General features: G+C 42.0%; 1 protein-coding gene across 3 annotated transcripts in view; it reads left to right on the forward strand.

Moving 5' to 3' along the window:
* Positions 1–15757, forward strand: part of Ptpro (protein tyrosine phosphatase receptor type O) — a 211010-nt gene that overhangs the window by 69731 nt on the left and 125522 nt on the right. The window lies entirely within an intron of this gene.

Below are 15757 nucleotides of genomic sequence, written 5' to 3' on the forward strand. Positions count from 1 at the left end.
TGATTTACATAGTTAAAGCTATACTATTAATGTTTTGATAGTAAAAGATTTTGAAGGATCAAAATGCTTCCTGAAGTAGTAAAACAAAATCTCAGCTGAGCATAAATGGTTTCCTTGACTTAACAAGTTTAAAAAAAAAAAAGCATTTTAGGACTTCTGACTTGGGTCAGGATAAAGTACTGAAAATAAACATTTCTACTCACCAAATAAATGAACAATGTAAACTGCACCGTTATTAGAACATAGGCTGCTGCTGTTTGGTGCACCTAGCTTCCTCCTGGTATTCATCTTGTTTATCTCCAGACTTGATTAACTGTCAGTCTCCTGGGTCCCCTTGCAGAATGGTGACTTAACATGTATTTAGAAAACATTGTTTATGTTAGAGGAGGCCCTTCCAAATATAGATTAGTGTGAATAATGTTTATAAAATTTTCAGATGATAAAGTGCAGATTTATATCCTCTCCCCAAGGCCCTGAGGTAATGATGTCACTGCTACTTTTCAGTGGCGGAATCTCCCAGAAGAATGCAGGCTCCTAACACAGAACATCTCTCTTCCAGCAGATCCTCAATCTGAGTACATGGCTCTGGCAGAAAACATTCCCTTCTCTTCCCCCACTCTCCTTCCCCCTCCTCTCCTCCTCCCTCCTCCCTTTCCTTCCCTCCCTGGTCTTGACTCTCTCTTGAGCCTAGAAACCACAGGTTTTGCCTAGGTGCAGAGTCCTTGTGCTGTCTATGGAGATTGGCCCTTTCTGTTGATTGTGCTCCTGAAAGTTGTTGTGATCTAATTCGTCATCCAACAGCACTTATTTCAAGTTTTAATTTATTTTGCTGCCTCGACTACAACCATGTTACCTTTTAAGGAAAATATCTCTTCTTCATCCTTATCTTGGCCAGAACTAATTATCTGGCCACTTGTCAAGGGACCAAGAAAATACTGCTGAACGTTTTATTTTAATAAACACAAAGAAAGAAGAAATGGATGTGATTACCTTTGTTTCTTGGAAAAAAGAATTTAATTACCTGATGCCTGAAAAATACCATTCCCAAACCTTTACTTGATTTTGATTTTAAATTGGCCTAAATTCACCCAATTGCTATTTGAAGGTTACCATGGAAAATGTGAGGCCAGTTCCATCACTCCACCAGGATGGGCTGGACCACAGAAAACATTGCACACAGGAGGTGCTTGGGGGTGGGGGGTGGGGTGGGACAATGATGCAGGGACAGAGAGGGGCACTTAGGGGGCTGAGATGCACTTCACTGGTACAGTGCTTGCCTACACAATAAGCCTAAGAGGGAGGGAGGGAGGGAGGGAGGGAGAGAGAGAGAGAGAGAGAGAGAGAGAGAGAGAGAGAGAGAGGCTAAATTAGCTCTCCACACTTAGTTCACATGAGAATACACGAAGGATTTTGAAAAAAATCTACAAACAATGGAAGTTTGTTCTTTCTTCACACGCCTAGCTGACATCCCAGAAAATGCCATAAATAACCCTTCTGCTATATTCGGGTTCATCAGCAGATTGCCCAAGAAAAGGCAGATAAAATTCACAGTTCCAAATACTCCTAGCTCCTACATCTTCCCTCACTCTACCTTCCCTTATAGAAGTCAGGGATTTCATATGGTGAAATGCATTTATTATACATTATCTTGATCATAAAATTAAAATGATGTACACACACACACACACACACACACACACACAGCCCTTGCAAAAAGGAACAGCGTGTTTAATTTGGAGTCTCTGCCATTGTATGGCAGCCAGCCTCAAACAGTAAAAGAGCTGCCATGAAGAAAAGAACAAGTGTTTCCTTTTTGCTAACAGAGTCAAAACTGCATTACTGGGTAACCATTACAAAGACGGATACCTCTGTCCAACTACTAAAGGACTTCCAAAGAGACTTCTAACAGTCTTCCATGTGAGCTCAGGGGGTGCATAGCTCAGACACGGAACAAATAACAGTTACATGTTTTGTTACCCAACTTAGTAATCCATCCGGACTGGGTGAGCCCAGGGTTTGCTTTCTACCTGTGGCCCTTCCTCACCCAATAAAGGCGCTGGCTCAAGTTCATTGGAACGCACGTTGTTGAGTGGTTCTGGGAGGCACAGACACGCACCTTGGAACTGGTCCCAATGCCATGTCCTTGCTGCACCGAATGAATGAATCATGAGTTTCCACCTTTCCTAACGTCCCCACATGCCATGATTAATGGTGAAGCTAATCTTGGCTCCTCTCTGTTAATCCAATTTCCTGGGATGTTTATTGACATCCCCGCTAGGTTGGAGTGGTTTCTTTGTATCCTGGCAGTCGTTCAGTTCACTATTTCCTGTTTCCCTGGCCCCTTCTCCATCACTGCTCACATCGTGCAGATTTCTCTCCAAGTTGGAAAGACTCAGAGAAGTACTAAACTCATAGAAATTTGTAAAATTCCCTTACAACTCCGCCGCCGCCCCCCCCCCCCCCGCCATGTGTGTGCACATGGAGGTCAGAAGGAAGCCTCCTGTCTGCAATCCTTCCTGTCCTCCTGTCTGAAACAGGGTCTGTTGTTTGCTCCTACACATGCAGCGGTAGCCAAGGGAGCTGGTGGGGAATTAGTCTTTCAGAAATTCTCCTGTCACGGGCACAGGATCCCTAGGATTACAGATGCATGCTTTTATACCAAGTGCTACCTGGGTTCTGGGGATTTGAACTCAGATCTTTGGGCTTGTACGGCAAGAACTTTATGCCCTGGGCTGTGCCCCTAGTCCCTCCTCCATCACTTTTGAGAAGTTGTTCATGAACTGTGTTGGCAGTTGGACAGAGGAAAATAGTAAGAGTGAATCAATATACATTGTAGTAGGTGGGAAATGACTGAAATGACTGGGATAAGCATTTTACACTGAGGTTTTAATCTACACAAACATGCACAGCATGGAAATAATTGAAAGAGTTGCCTCTTTGTTATATTTTTATTCATTTTGTATCTGTATGTGGAAATGTGTATGGTGGAGGTCAGGGGAATCACTTCTTTCTTTGTGCTTTCTGAGTCCCAGGGATCAAACTCAAGTAAGCAGCCTTGGGAACAAGCCCCCTTTACTCATTAAGCCCTCTCACTGGCCCTAAAAGATTTTCTTATATTTAGAACCACAGAATTCTAGACATTTATGTTTTGTGGAACCATTAGGCAAATTTCTAGAAATGTCATCTCTTTTATTACCACACACTGCAACTGTATGCGAAATTACCCACACATAGTTAAAAATCATAATTAATAGCTGTGCAAATTGAACATATCAAGACAATAAAAGTGAGTGCTATAAATACTCCGTTGAGTCCTTTAATGCCACTGAATATGGCACTCTTTAATACATCATGTGAGCACAGAGTCTTTTGTTTATGTGTTTCTAAAAATAGAACAAGAATGTTCTGAAAATGACTGAAGTATGTTTGGCCTGGTGATGTTCACAACACACTGTGAATGCCACTCTTCTTCTCAGAGTGACCCACAGACCTGCAGCATTTCAGACACCTGGAAGCTTGTTAGAAAAGGAGAAGCTCGGGCTGGGCATGTAGCCATGCACCCGAGTTCTTGACTGGCACACAAGAGGCACCAGCTAGGTACCACACCTGGCACAGAAAAGCAGAACAAAGCAGAACTAGGACTTGCCCCAGATTTGCTAAAGCAGACTCGAGTTTTAAACAAGGTCCCTGGGAAATCTCTCTGCACAATATCTGGGAGACTCTGCTCTAATGAGTTTACAATAGATGTCAATCACATTCCAGTTATTTTCTGCCAAAGGAACAGATGATAGGATTTGCCTAGCATGGTTGAAAGAAGGATCTTAGTGTGGACCTGTCCCATGTCCTCCTCAGTGTCTGTGCAGCTCCCAGCATCCACTCTGAAGCCAGGCTCTTCAGAGCCTTCAAGTGTGAGAGTCGGTCTTCCTATGTGCACGCTCATCCACAGCCTTTGTGAACTGAGTCTACTCTTAAGGAGACTGGGAATGCGCCCTGAATCTAGGCAGCCCATAGTGATGTCAGAGGACTGGGTGCCCCTTCACATTCTACTGCCTGCTGCTAATGTGCAGACAGATAAGAACCCCCTCAGAAACACGTGCTGGGATACGGAAGTCGTTCTGAATGTCATCTGTGTCACGAGGCACCCTCTAAAATCTACTGCCAGCTAAACCTCTTTCTTTCAAATAGCTATTTGTTTTCATTTGAAATATGTGTGTTTCACCTGGGTGTATGTCACTGAACCATATGTGTGCCTGGTGTCTACCTAGGCCAGAAGAGATTGTCAGAGTCCACAGAGCTAGAGTTGCAGATGGTTGCATGCTGCCCTGTGGGTGCCCAGTGGGTCCACTGGGAGGGCATGCAGTGCGCTTAACCACTGAGCCATCTCTCTAGCCCCAGATAAAACCTTTTCAATGAAGGGAGCAGTGTGCTTATGGCTATTCAGGTGCAAGCTGGTTGCCCCTTGTGGATCGTGGCCTAGGAAGTGGGAGAGCGAGAGCAGACAGGCTGTACAGGGCCTTTCTGCTGCTCAGTCACCATCTCCATGTTTTCTCTTTGTGGTAGAGAATCCATTTCTGTATAGATGGGTCTGCTAACTCTGCAATATCTTGCGGTTACTGCTAGAGCCCCAGCTTCTGGTCTTGAGGTGGCATTTGGCTGAGGTGACCAGACTCCCTGATATATGGTTGGTTTTACTAAAGGGTCTTCCACAGGATTCAGGTGTGGACGCAATCAGGCGAGAACTGGGAAAGAGGGGGGCGCTTTCATGAATGGAGTGGGAATATTCTGTAATTTTGGGTAAAAAGTGATTATTGAAGAGATCAGGACTCACAGAATGGTTCAAAGAATGAATCTCACATCATTTCAAAAGGCGCAGGCAGTGGAGCCCTGGGGGAAAAGTAGAGAGAATTACCGCTGAATCCAATTCTCACTGTAACATTTCTTTATCCAAAACCTAATGTACTTGTAAACTCTTCTATTCCACTAAATGATCTTCACAATGAAAGTCATTCTAAAGCTGCACATTTCCTATATGCATCTATGAAAATTGATATCTTAATAAAAGAAAAATGTCATAATCCTAAAAGCCTTTCAAGAATAAGATCCTGCGCGGCAGCTAACACAATTCCTACATTATGAAGTTCAGAGCGTTGCCAAGGCATCCAATATTAATCAGTCTTTGAAGTTCAAGTACACAAAAGATCAAAACACTGTAGGTGCAATTGGGGAAGAACAAAGGTGAGTCTGAAGTACCCTTGAACGAGCTCAGCTCAGCTGCCTGCTTCGCAGGTACTCACGTGCTTACCGCGAAGGTTTCTTATGATGCCCGCATGCTCATTTATCCCTTTCAAATGCTCTTGAAATGATCAGGAAAGGCCCTAATTGATGGGATCTGACTTTTCAGACTCAGGAGTTTCAGAGAAAGGTCAGTACACCAGGGAAACAGCCCATTAAAAACAGCAACTATAAGTTGTCAGGAAGACTGCGTGGCAAACAACGGAGCAATTCAGATTGCTTTACTGCCTCCTCAACAGTCCTAGAAATACTGCTCTCACATACAGGAACTGTAGTCAAAGTCACTTCACTCGGGTGGCTGCCTGGGAGGGGTGGGGGGCTGGCAGGGAGGGGTGACTCAGAGGGTAAAGTGATTCCTGTGCACACACGAGGGCCCGAGTTTAGACTCCATCACTCACGTGAAAAGCCAAGTGTGGCAACAAACACCTGTAACCACAGCGCTGGGGAGACAGTTGGATCTCAGGGGCTCACTGACAAGCCAGTCTTGCTGAAATGGAGAACTCTAGGTTTAATGACATCCTTTCTCAAAAATTAGGGGGAGAGAAGTTGACAATTCCCCAATGTCAGCCTCTGGACTTCACATGCACTACACGTATGAGCACGCCTGTCCATTTTGTCCATTTGTTGTTAGCAGTCACTGGCTTTCTCTCCGAGCTTCAGTCTTCATCGTGACTTCAGACTCAGTGAAACGGAATGAGTGTTAGCTTCTGTGTCTGTGATATAACATTTTAGAACAACTTAAAGGAGTGACGTCAGAGGCTCAGTCTGAGGTTGACTGGCTCCATCCCTTTGGGGCCCGTGGTGAGACAGCATCACCACGGCAGCAGCAATTGAAAGAGGAAGTAGAGTGCTGGAGGAAGCCGGAACGAGTGGGCAGAGATATTCCTTCCCCAGCTGCACCTCTCGGGGCTTTGGATTCACCAACTCTTACAACCATCAGTGGATTAACCAGTTCATTAGCTCGTAGCCTTCATGACATCATTGCTCAATGAAAACACCAGCGGACACCAAGCCTTCAGCCCAGGGTCTTATTGGAGGATGTTGCCTGTCCAAACCTTAACAATGTGAAATACTTAGAATAATACCCAGTGTGTAAGAAAATAATACAATCTGTCTATTATTATCATCTAGTTATAAATAACAATGAAATAAGACAAGTCTGAAGCTTTCTGAAGTGTGTGTGTGGGGGGGGTGCATTTGTGTCTGTGTCTTTATGTATGTGTCTACAGCTTTGCGTATGTCTCTGTGTGTGTATCTGTCTGTCTCTGTCTCTCTCTGTCTGTCTCTGTCTCTCTCTGCCTCTCTCTGTCTCTCTCTGTGTCTCTCTCTGTCTCTGTCTGTGTGTGTGTATGTGTGTGTGTGTGTGTGTGTGTGTGTGTGTGTGTGTGTGTGTGTGTGTAGGAGAAACACCAAAACATTTTCCCAAGGAGGAGAATTTGGATGTTTCTAAAATGACAATTTAAGATCATTTTTGGTTGTATTTCATTTTCTCTTTTTATTGTGTTTTAAAATTAATACTTCGAGAATTTCCTTCAGTATATTTTGACCTCATTCACTCCAGGTCCCAACTCCTTCCTGTTCCACTCCCTTTTGCTATCCATCCAACTTTATGACTTTCTTTTTCCACCATCATATTACTATTGCATTGAGTTGTTCCACTGGAGCATGATCAACTTCTCAGGTGGAACACTCTTAAAAATAACTGGCTTTTTCTTGATCAGATGATACTGTAAAAGGAAAAAAAAATGAATGCTCCTGCTTCATCAATATAGCAAACACTGTGACTTAGTATTAAAGTGGCTTTACAATTCCTAACAATGAATGAAATAGCAAAAACAAATAGAAAATTAAATCAATGCTCCAAATAATCAATAAACTGTATAGCAGTGACTTTAAATTGAGTGAAATAATAAAAGGGAAAATTTGAATAATGATGTACAATTGAATGTCCACCGTGTGACTAATGTTTAATATAGCCAAACAACACTGCATCATTCGATAGTTTGGACTGGAGCCGTGACTGTGGGGTAAGGTCCAGGCAGAGGACCTGTTTCCGCCACTTCAGATAATAGCCTTCTCATCTTTCAGAGAGGAAATTGGGGCTTAGAATGATGAGTGAGTTGGGTAAAGCTGGGATTACAAAGGGACAGTTTAGGAGGAGGGCTCAAGTTTGAAAGCCTATCTTATTAGTTGTAAATTCCAGCATCGTTTTTAGTATGTCCTGATCATATAAATAACAAGACAGTGAAGAGGCTTGTCTTAATAAATAAAAGCCCAGGAGGATGATATCAAGTGTTTAAAAGAGGGTAAGTCCTGAGCAATTAATCGCAGGTGCACCAAGCATTGGCTGTGGTAAGGAAAGATACCGATTAAAGACGTGAAGCCCACAGATAACAAAACCAGACAGACAGCCTTGCTCCTTCTCACGTAATACGTGGGGTAATCACCTCTGCCTCCCAGTCTACATTTCCCCCCCTATTTCCAGAAACCTTTGACCGTTTTGATATATAAATGGAAACGATTTGTTTAACTTGTAAGGTGAAGGTGAGAAGTAGAGAATACTATACTTTCCAAAGAAATTCTTCTCCCAGAAATTGCAGGAAAGACTGGGAAGAAGAAAGGGTAGCCCGGTGGGTGCACTCCAGGCTGGCAGAGGAGAGAGCTGAACTCTTGACCTGCTTCCTGCTAATTGCTATGAGCCTCAGGTAGACCCCTCTCCCCTCCTCAGTTGCAATTCCCTCTTCTCTAATAAAACAAGATGCCTGGGCAAACACCTCTCTGAGGTTCCTAAAGTCTTTATTTTAAACATTTACTAAACCTGTGAAATTACACCGTAAGAGCTGGCTTTTAAATTCATGTTGCCGAATGTTAAGACAGAGGAACTACAGTGGTAACAACTTGAAACAGTTTGTCACAGGAACTGTTCTCCATGTTGAATTATAGTTTGTCCTCATAGAAGGATAATATCTGAGAAGTCAAACCATTGTGGTGCTAGAATTTGAATAAGGATAACTGGAAACTGCTGTCATAAAGATAAGAATTTTTAAAATGACATCAGTTTGAAAAACAAGCCAGGAGGTGGTGGCGCACACCTTTAATCCCAGCACTCGGGAGGCAGAGGAAAATGGATCTCTGTGAGTTCAAGGCCAGCCTGGGCTACAGAGTGAGGTCAGCCTGGGCTCCAGGAAAAGGTGCAAAGCTACACAGAGAAATTCTATCTTGAAAAACCAAAAAAATAAAAATGGCATCAGTTTGAATACAATTCCATTTTTCTTTAATATTGAATATGATAGGGTTGTATTTTAGGGAAATGTGCTATTACAGCCCCAGGAATAGCATCTTTTGGGGTGTGAGGTATTTCACTTTCTATTCTGTATGTGACCCTCATTCTACCTGTTACTTAAACCTTCATCCCACAAGATCTACAACCCAATTTGGGAAAGATAGAAAGCATTTGGGGATCATGTTGCACTGGAGGAATGATGGTTCAGGATTATTTGGGCTCAGAGCTTTGTTTTGCTTCCCACGTCCATCCTCTTGGTCTCCTTGAGAAAGGCGAGTAATGGGCTAAGCACATGTGCACTTCCATCCATTGATTCTCCTGTCAATACCCTAATTGCTTCCCTAACCAAGTTGTATGACTCAGAGTCAATGTCACGGATTCTCGTGATGATAGATGAAGTAAGGGAGATAACTTCCTGTGACTCCATCCTGTCTTTTGCTGTCTTAAGCATCCAAGGGCACATGAAGAGCTTGGTCATCAAAAGAGAATTCATTAGCCTCTTAAAACATGATAGGCTATGAATACAGGCAGCCGAAAGAGAAGCATCTCTGATTTACAGGATGACATTCCTAATGATTGGCCTCTTTCCGATACTTGACGTCATAACTGAATGTCCTCAAATACATGCTATGAATAAATACACCTATCAAAAAGGAAGTATTTCCAATAAAAGTCATCATTGATTATGCAGAGGGCAAACGACCTAATTTAATTCTGGTATTTATAAACCACCACAGTTTGAGTATTTGACAACATTTTTTTTGGGGGGGGGGTGGTGAGGCGTTTTCATTGTAAAGGGAGATTTTTTTTTTCCAATGGCAATTCTGACAACAATTTCTTTTTTCTTGAATAGTTAAAAATTGCATGACTTGGGTATAGGAGCTAGCTCAGCAAGTGGAACACTTGCCATGCAAGCATGAAAGCTAGTTCGGTCCCCCAGAACCCATGTAAATGCTGGGTGGGTGTGGTGCCCCACCTCCAGCCTCATGCAGAAAGAAAGCTAGATGATTATATTTTAGCAGAATGAATCATTAAAGGTAACAGAATCAATTTGCAAATTAACTATGAAATCCAAGAGGAAGCATTTAAAAACAAGCATTCCTCATTATTTTATGCATCAGGTAGTCTTCTGGTTGCTGTACAAATATTTCACACAAGCAGCTTAAGAATGGAAGGCTTTATGTTGCACATGGTTTACAGTGTGGTGCAGAGGCTATGGTGGCACAAGCTTGAGGCAGCTCTTCCCATTGTGTCCACAGAAGAGAAGCAGAGAGAGAAATGAACACTTTCTCTTTTTTATTCACTCTAGAGCCCAGCCCATGCTGTAGGGTAAGTAGATCTTCCCAGGTTACTTGACCCAACATAGAAACGCTCTCAGAGACATACAGAGGTCTGTCTTCTAGGTGATGTGAGATCCAGTCGAGCTGAGAGTAGAAACCATCAAATTTACAAAGACTAAGTCTCTATTCTGTTCCCATCCTAGCAATGGCCTTGGTCATCAGGAGTTTCTGATCTTTTAGGGAAATACACATAGAATAGTTAAACCAGAACATGATGTTTTTCAGAGCTGGTAATTCATAGCCTGAATGTGGGACCTTGCCTTTTCTGAGAAATGAGGGAGCAGTGTTCCAGAAGACACTGTCTGAGCAAAGACTTGAAGGAAGCGGATATTCCAGGAGGATCGGGCAGAGATGCCAACAGACTTTAAAAAGCAGTGTGGAAAAGTCAGGGACTGGTTGTCACCATGGCAGCTCAAGTGTCAATGTGGAAGACAGGTTGGGCCACACTGTGCCAGTCATTCGGTGTGACGTAAGGATGGGCATGGGCAGGTCTGTCTTGACCTGCACTGGATGCCTCCTTCCTAGTACTGCAGCGACGGTGCTGTTCTGAAAACGTGTTTCTCCAGATGCTGGAGGCCAAAGACCAGCTCCCTGGGGCTTTGGTGTTCTTGATTTCCCTGACTTGATCTTTCACCTTTTTATCTCATAAAGAGCCACTTATCTGTGACTTGAAGAACCCCGTAGGGTTTTACAGAACCTCTCATTGTACTGGCCATGATTCATCTCGTTGATTTGAAATGCTACACTTATTCATAGACAAATTTCATATGCACATGGTTTCTGTGGACCTTGATTCTATTTCACTGTCCAGTTTGCTCATCCCTTCACTGATGCTCCATTTTCCCAGTTCCTAGGGCTTTCTTGCAGTGATGAGCATAAAGAGTCACAGTGTCTTCACTTGACAAAATACACCATTATTCTGTTTCTGTACCTACTTCCCCAAAGAAAGCGGAGTCACCTCCTTCAGGTCTATGAAGACTTTCCAACGGTATGAATTTTAACTTAAACTGCAGTCTTGTTATGAACTAATTTAAGTAAAGCTGAAATTATTAAAAGCGATTGTCTTTTTCACACTGCTGTGCGTTCTGTTTGCTAAGGGGTATCTTGTTCTCTGCTTCATTTCTTTCTAAACGTGGTTACCAACTTACACTGTATTTGCCAGCATATTCCCAGGTATTTTATCATTGTTTTTCCACATTTAATGAGTTCTCAAATCTCATTACCGTTTCTAATTGAATCCTGTTGATATATGGCAAAACTATTAATGTTTTCGTGTTCTCGTATATAACTGCTGCATTAAATAGTGGCTTTTAATTAGTTATCTTAGATTTTTCTTATACATTAATATCCATGAAAATTGCTAGCTCTGTCTCTCCCATTGCAATGTTTATACTTTTTAATTACATTGTCTCGTTTCGACATATCTGTACCTAGAATGAAAATATTCTTAGTTTTTTTTTTTTCCTTCTTGGGTTGCTATGTTTTATCATTGAGACTATTCTTAGGAGTTTGGATTTTGTGCCTTGAAGTAATTATTTTACCCTCACACTTAACGACCTTTTGGCTACTATACACAGATCTTCAGGGTCCTAATTCCTCCATCTCAGAACTCCCTAGCCTCTGTGGAAACACATGCCCTGGGTATCAGAGGAAAACCAGGGGCTCATCTGAGTCATCGACATTCTGCACCTCCTTAGCATCCTCTGTCCCCTTCCTTGTTTGGTTTAAAAGTTGATTTCATCCGTGGAGTTCAAAGGCTTCATATGCGTGTCATTAAGTAGTGGCTAGATTTGGTTTAGGATTACCAGGTAAAATAGTTCAATGAACCTAGTTCGATGTAACTTCAGGCAGATGGACAAATAAAAATTATGTCCCTCGTAGCTATATTCCCATTTCCTCCGTCTGATTCATTTGGCAGGGTAATGACTGCTGCCATATCTGGTGATTAGTGGGCCCTTCTGAACTAAATGCCTTGTCTGCTCAAAGAAATATTCTCTACTAATTTCTCTACCATGGCTCTATTTCTCATGTTGCTGCTGTTTTAGTCTTAGATATTCCTAAGATAGAATGAAGGAAAAAGCATGTTTTTTTCTCCAATCTCTTTTTATTCTTGTTTTGTGGAAAGGAGGGTATTGTATATATTGAATTGATTCTCTGTTCTCATGATGTTTCTACTCAATGTGTACATTCTTTTCTTTTAGGACTTCCAGTTTTAGAGCTATCCTCTGTCACATTAATTTTATTCTTAACAATTTTCACAAAAAAATTACAATTTAGTTTTCATGGTTTCCATTTGTAAGTTTTAAAAACTGATCCCAGGTTTCAGTGAGTTAGACTCTGTGATTTTTTTTTGTTTGTATGTTTTTGACAGTGTGATTTCTAAGAACCTGACTTCAATACCCAGAATCCACCTTTAAAAAATGCCAGGCATGGTAGTGTGTTTTTGTAGTCCCAACATTGAAGGATAGGGACTGGTAGATTCCTAGTGTGTATTGGTTACATAGCTGGACTGGGACCACCCAGACATGTTGTGGTTTAATGCCAATAGCTGTCTACTACCTTTACTTAATTTTTTTTTAACTCTGTTTTTACCTAAAGGCAACTTACAAAATTCTTCAACATAGTGTCTTGTTGATAGATACATAATTTACCTTTGAGGGAACAGTACAGCTCTTTAATTCTGTGGTGGTACCTGTAGTAACAATCTACTTCTGTAATAACATCTGTACCTCAGGGCCCTTCCTGTGTGCACACCTGTACCTCAGAACCCTTGTCTGTGTCGACACCTGTACCTCAGGGCCCTTCCTATGTGCACACCTGTACCTCAGAGCCCTTTTCTGTGTCGACACCTGTATATTAGGCCTCTTTTTATATGGACACCTGTACCTCAGGCACTTTTTCTGTGTGAACACCTGTGTCTTAGGCCCCTTCCTGTGTTAACACCTGTACTTCCATCCCCTTAACTGTGTAAAAATCCGTACTTCAGGCTCCTTGCCTATATGAACATCTGTACATTAAATCCCTTGTCTGTGAACACCTGTACCTCAATCTCTATGCCTGAGTGAATACCTGGTGAATGTCTGTATCTCAGGTCTCTTGCCTATGTGATCACTTGCACATTAAATCCCTTGTCCTCATGAACCCCTGCACCTCGGGGCCCTTGTCTGTGTGAACACCTGTACTTCAGGGCCATTGTCTGTGTGAACACCTGCACCTCAGGCCTCTTCCTGCATGAACACCTGTACCTCAGGGCCCTTCCTGTGTGAACACCAATACCTCAGGTGCCTTCCTGTGTTCACACATGTACCTCAGACCCCTTCCTGTGTGAACACCAATACCTCAGGTGCCTTCCTGTGTTCACACATGTACCTCAGACCCCTTCCTGTGTGAACACAATACCTCCGGCTCCTTCCTGTGTGCACACCTGTACCTCAGACCCCTTCCTGTGTGAGCATCTGTACCTCAGCGCCCCTTTTCTTCAATGTACTCTGAAGTTGCTCACGTGTAAATGAATAAGTTGTTCTTCCCAGAACTATTTCCTGTATTTCTGGTACAAATTCTACTAAATATCCTCACATCTTTATAGCACTTCTGGCAGATTTAACTATTTATTATTCAAAATTGACCATTGACCAACATGAAATATTCTTATTTCAAATGTGCTGTTTACCTTCACACTAAATTTCAAACACTTGCATTTCTCTAGTAACTCTCCAGCAGCGGCAAACCGGCTTCCTTTTGGTGCATTTCTCTCCTGTCAGAAAGTAACAGGAGACTGATGCCAGTAAGTGCTTTACAGCCTGGAGTGAGCAGGAATGTATAAAGGTGGCGCTTCTCACAAGAGGACAAGATGTACTGTCTTCTCCATGATCTGGAAATCCACTTAAGCATCAAGTCTTGTTCACAGATGACATAAAAAGTATTTCACTTATAAATAAAGAAATTTTTCTTGATTTTCCTAGGTGTGGTTCTGCTTTTAAAAGACAAAAATCCTTTTAACCATCCATTAATTTTTGGAGGCTTACCATACTGACCAAATGTCACCAATTTTTCTGAACAACAACTAAAACGTCAATAAAGGGAATGTCCATGAGATGTTGAAATTTAGATGAGCTGTGTACTGGGGGCAGAGATTCGTCTGTAGCGTGTGTTCAGTGGAACCTGGCTGTAGCACTGGAAATGTAAGACAAACTGAATAAACAGCTAGGAGTTTTACTAAGTAAATTATAATATGTCCATTAAAAATTGATCATTTCAGGTTATAAGAATCATATACACAGATAAATTCAAGATGATGTGTTGGAGGGTTCTGGTTCTTACCCAGGTCCTCTTAGAGCATCTCTCAAGAGGCCATGATCATTTCCCTCTGACTCACTTGTAGTTGGAGGGTGTATACTCAGTTTATTTTCCCATCATCCAATGTGAAATACTTCACATACTCATGAAAAGTGGGCAAGAGAAGGACAGAGTTAAAAACTTGCTTGTCAGTAGGATAAGAGTATTTTAATCATCTTCCAAATCACTTCCAAAAGTTTTGGAAATAATTCATTCATGGGTTTTTAAACAAAAACCTTAGCATGTGATGCCGAATATCCCCTTACAGGTTGTTAGTTAGGGAAGTCCTAGGTGCCCTCCAAAAGGCATAGGCTCTTGACCTTCCTTTTGGTTGCCCACCAGAACAAGATAAGACTATTGTTAAAGACACCATATAAGTTGGTAGTAAGTTACAGAAAAACCAATCTAGACCTAAGCTGAAATTTTCTTCCTGCTGGAGAGATTTCATAGTGCCAGAAGATGCTGTGGAGGATGCTGTAGAGAAAACATCAACAGCCTGACCCAGATGGCAACCCTAGACTATACTGCAAGCTGCCACACAAGATGTGCCTGCTGTGGCAATAGTGGCACTGCTGTTGTGGGTGTAAACAACTGCTCCACATGAGGGAATTCATGACTGGTTCTGTAAACCCAGTCAAAAGCTCGTGTCTGGAGACAGGTGTAGTAATGAATGCCTTTAATCCCAGCAACTAGGAGGCAGAGTCAGGAGAATCTCTGTGAGTTCAAGACCAAAACGGTCTACATGAAAAAACCTTGACTCAAAACCAAATAATTCTTATAACCTGAAATGATCAATTTTTAATGGACATATTATAATTTACTTAGTAAAACTCCTAGCTGTTTATTTAGTTTGTCTTACACTTCTAGTGCTACAGCCAGGTTTCACTGAACACACGCTACAGATGAATCTCTGCCCCCAGTACACAGCTCATCTAAATTTCAACATCTCATGGACATTCCCTTGATTGAAGTTTTAGTTGTTGTTCAGAAAAATTGGTGACATTTGGTCAGTATGGTAAGTATATCAACCTTTCAAGAAGATTGTATTTATTAATGTCAACATGGGTGCTGTGTGCATGGGAGAGAATGTAAATTTGTTGTTCTTTTGGCATTTTCAGCAAAAACAAATAAGCCAAAAACAAAACAAAAACAAACAATGTCTGTGGAAAGGTCATAAGCTCTAGGGGAATCTTATACTATTGACTAGCTAAATTGTATGGTACCACATTGCCTTATATGTATACTCATAGGCAAGTCTTCCTCTCAGCATTACTCAGAGAAGACTCTTTATATTTAAAAAAAAAAAAAAGCCTTGGATGCAGACTCGTGGTTGATCCAGGTGCTGAGAATGAGCAGTGCTTGAGTACCCAACCCTGGACAGGATATTTATACCACCCTAAGGCTCAGAGAACATTGTAGAAGAGAGACCAGAAAGAATGTAGGAGTCAGAAGGCGGGGAGAAAGACTGCACGATACCATCTTCTGGTCGTGAAATAACCGATGAATT

Source organism: Peromyscus maniculatus, chromosome 3 (genome assembly GCF_049852395.1).
Source record: "Peromyscus maniculatus bairdii isolate BWxNUB_F1_BW_parent chromosome 3, HU_Pman_BW_mat_3.1, whole genome shotgun sequence".
NCBI lineage: Eukaryota > Metazoa > Chordata > Mammalia > Rodentia > Cricetidae > Peromyscus > Peromyscus maniculatus.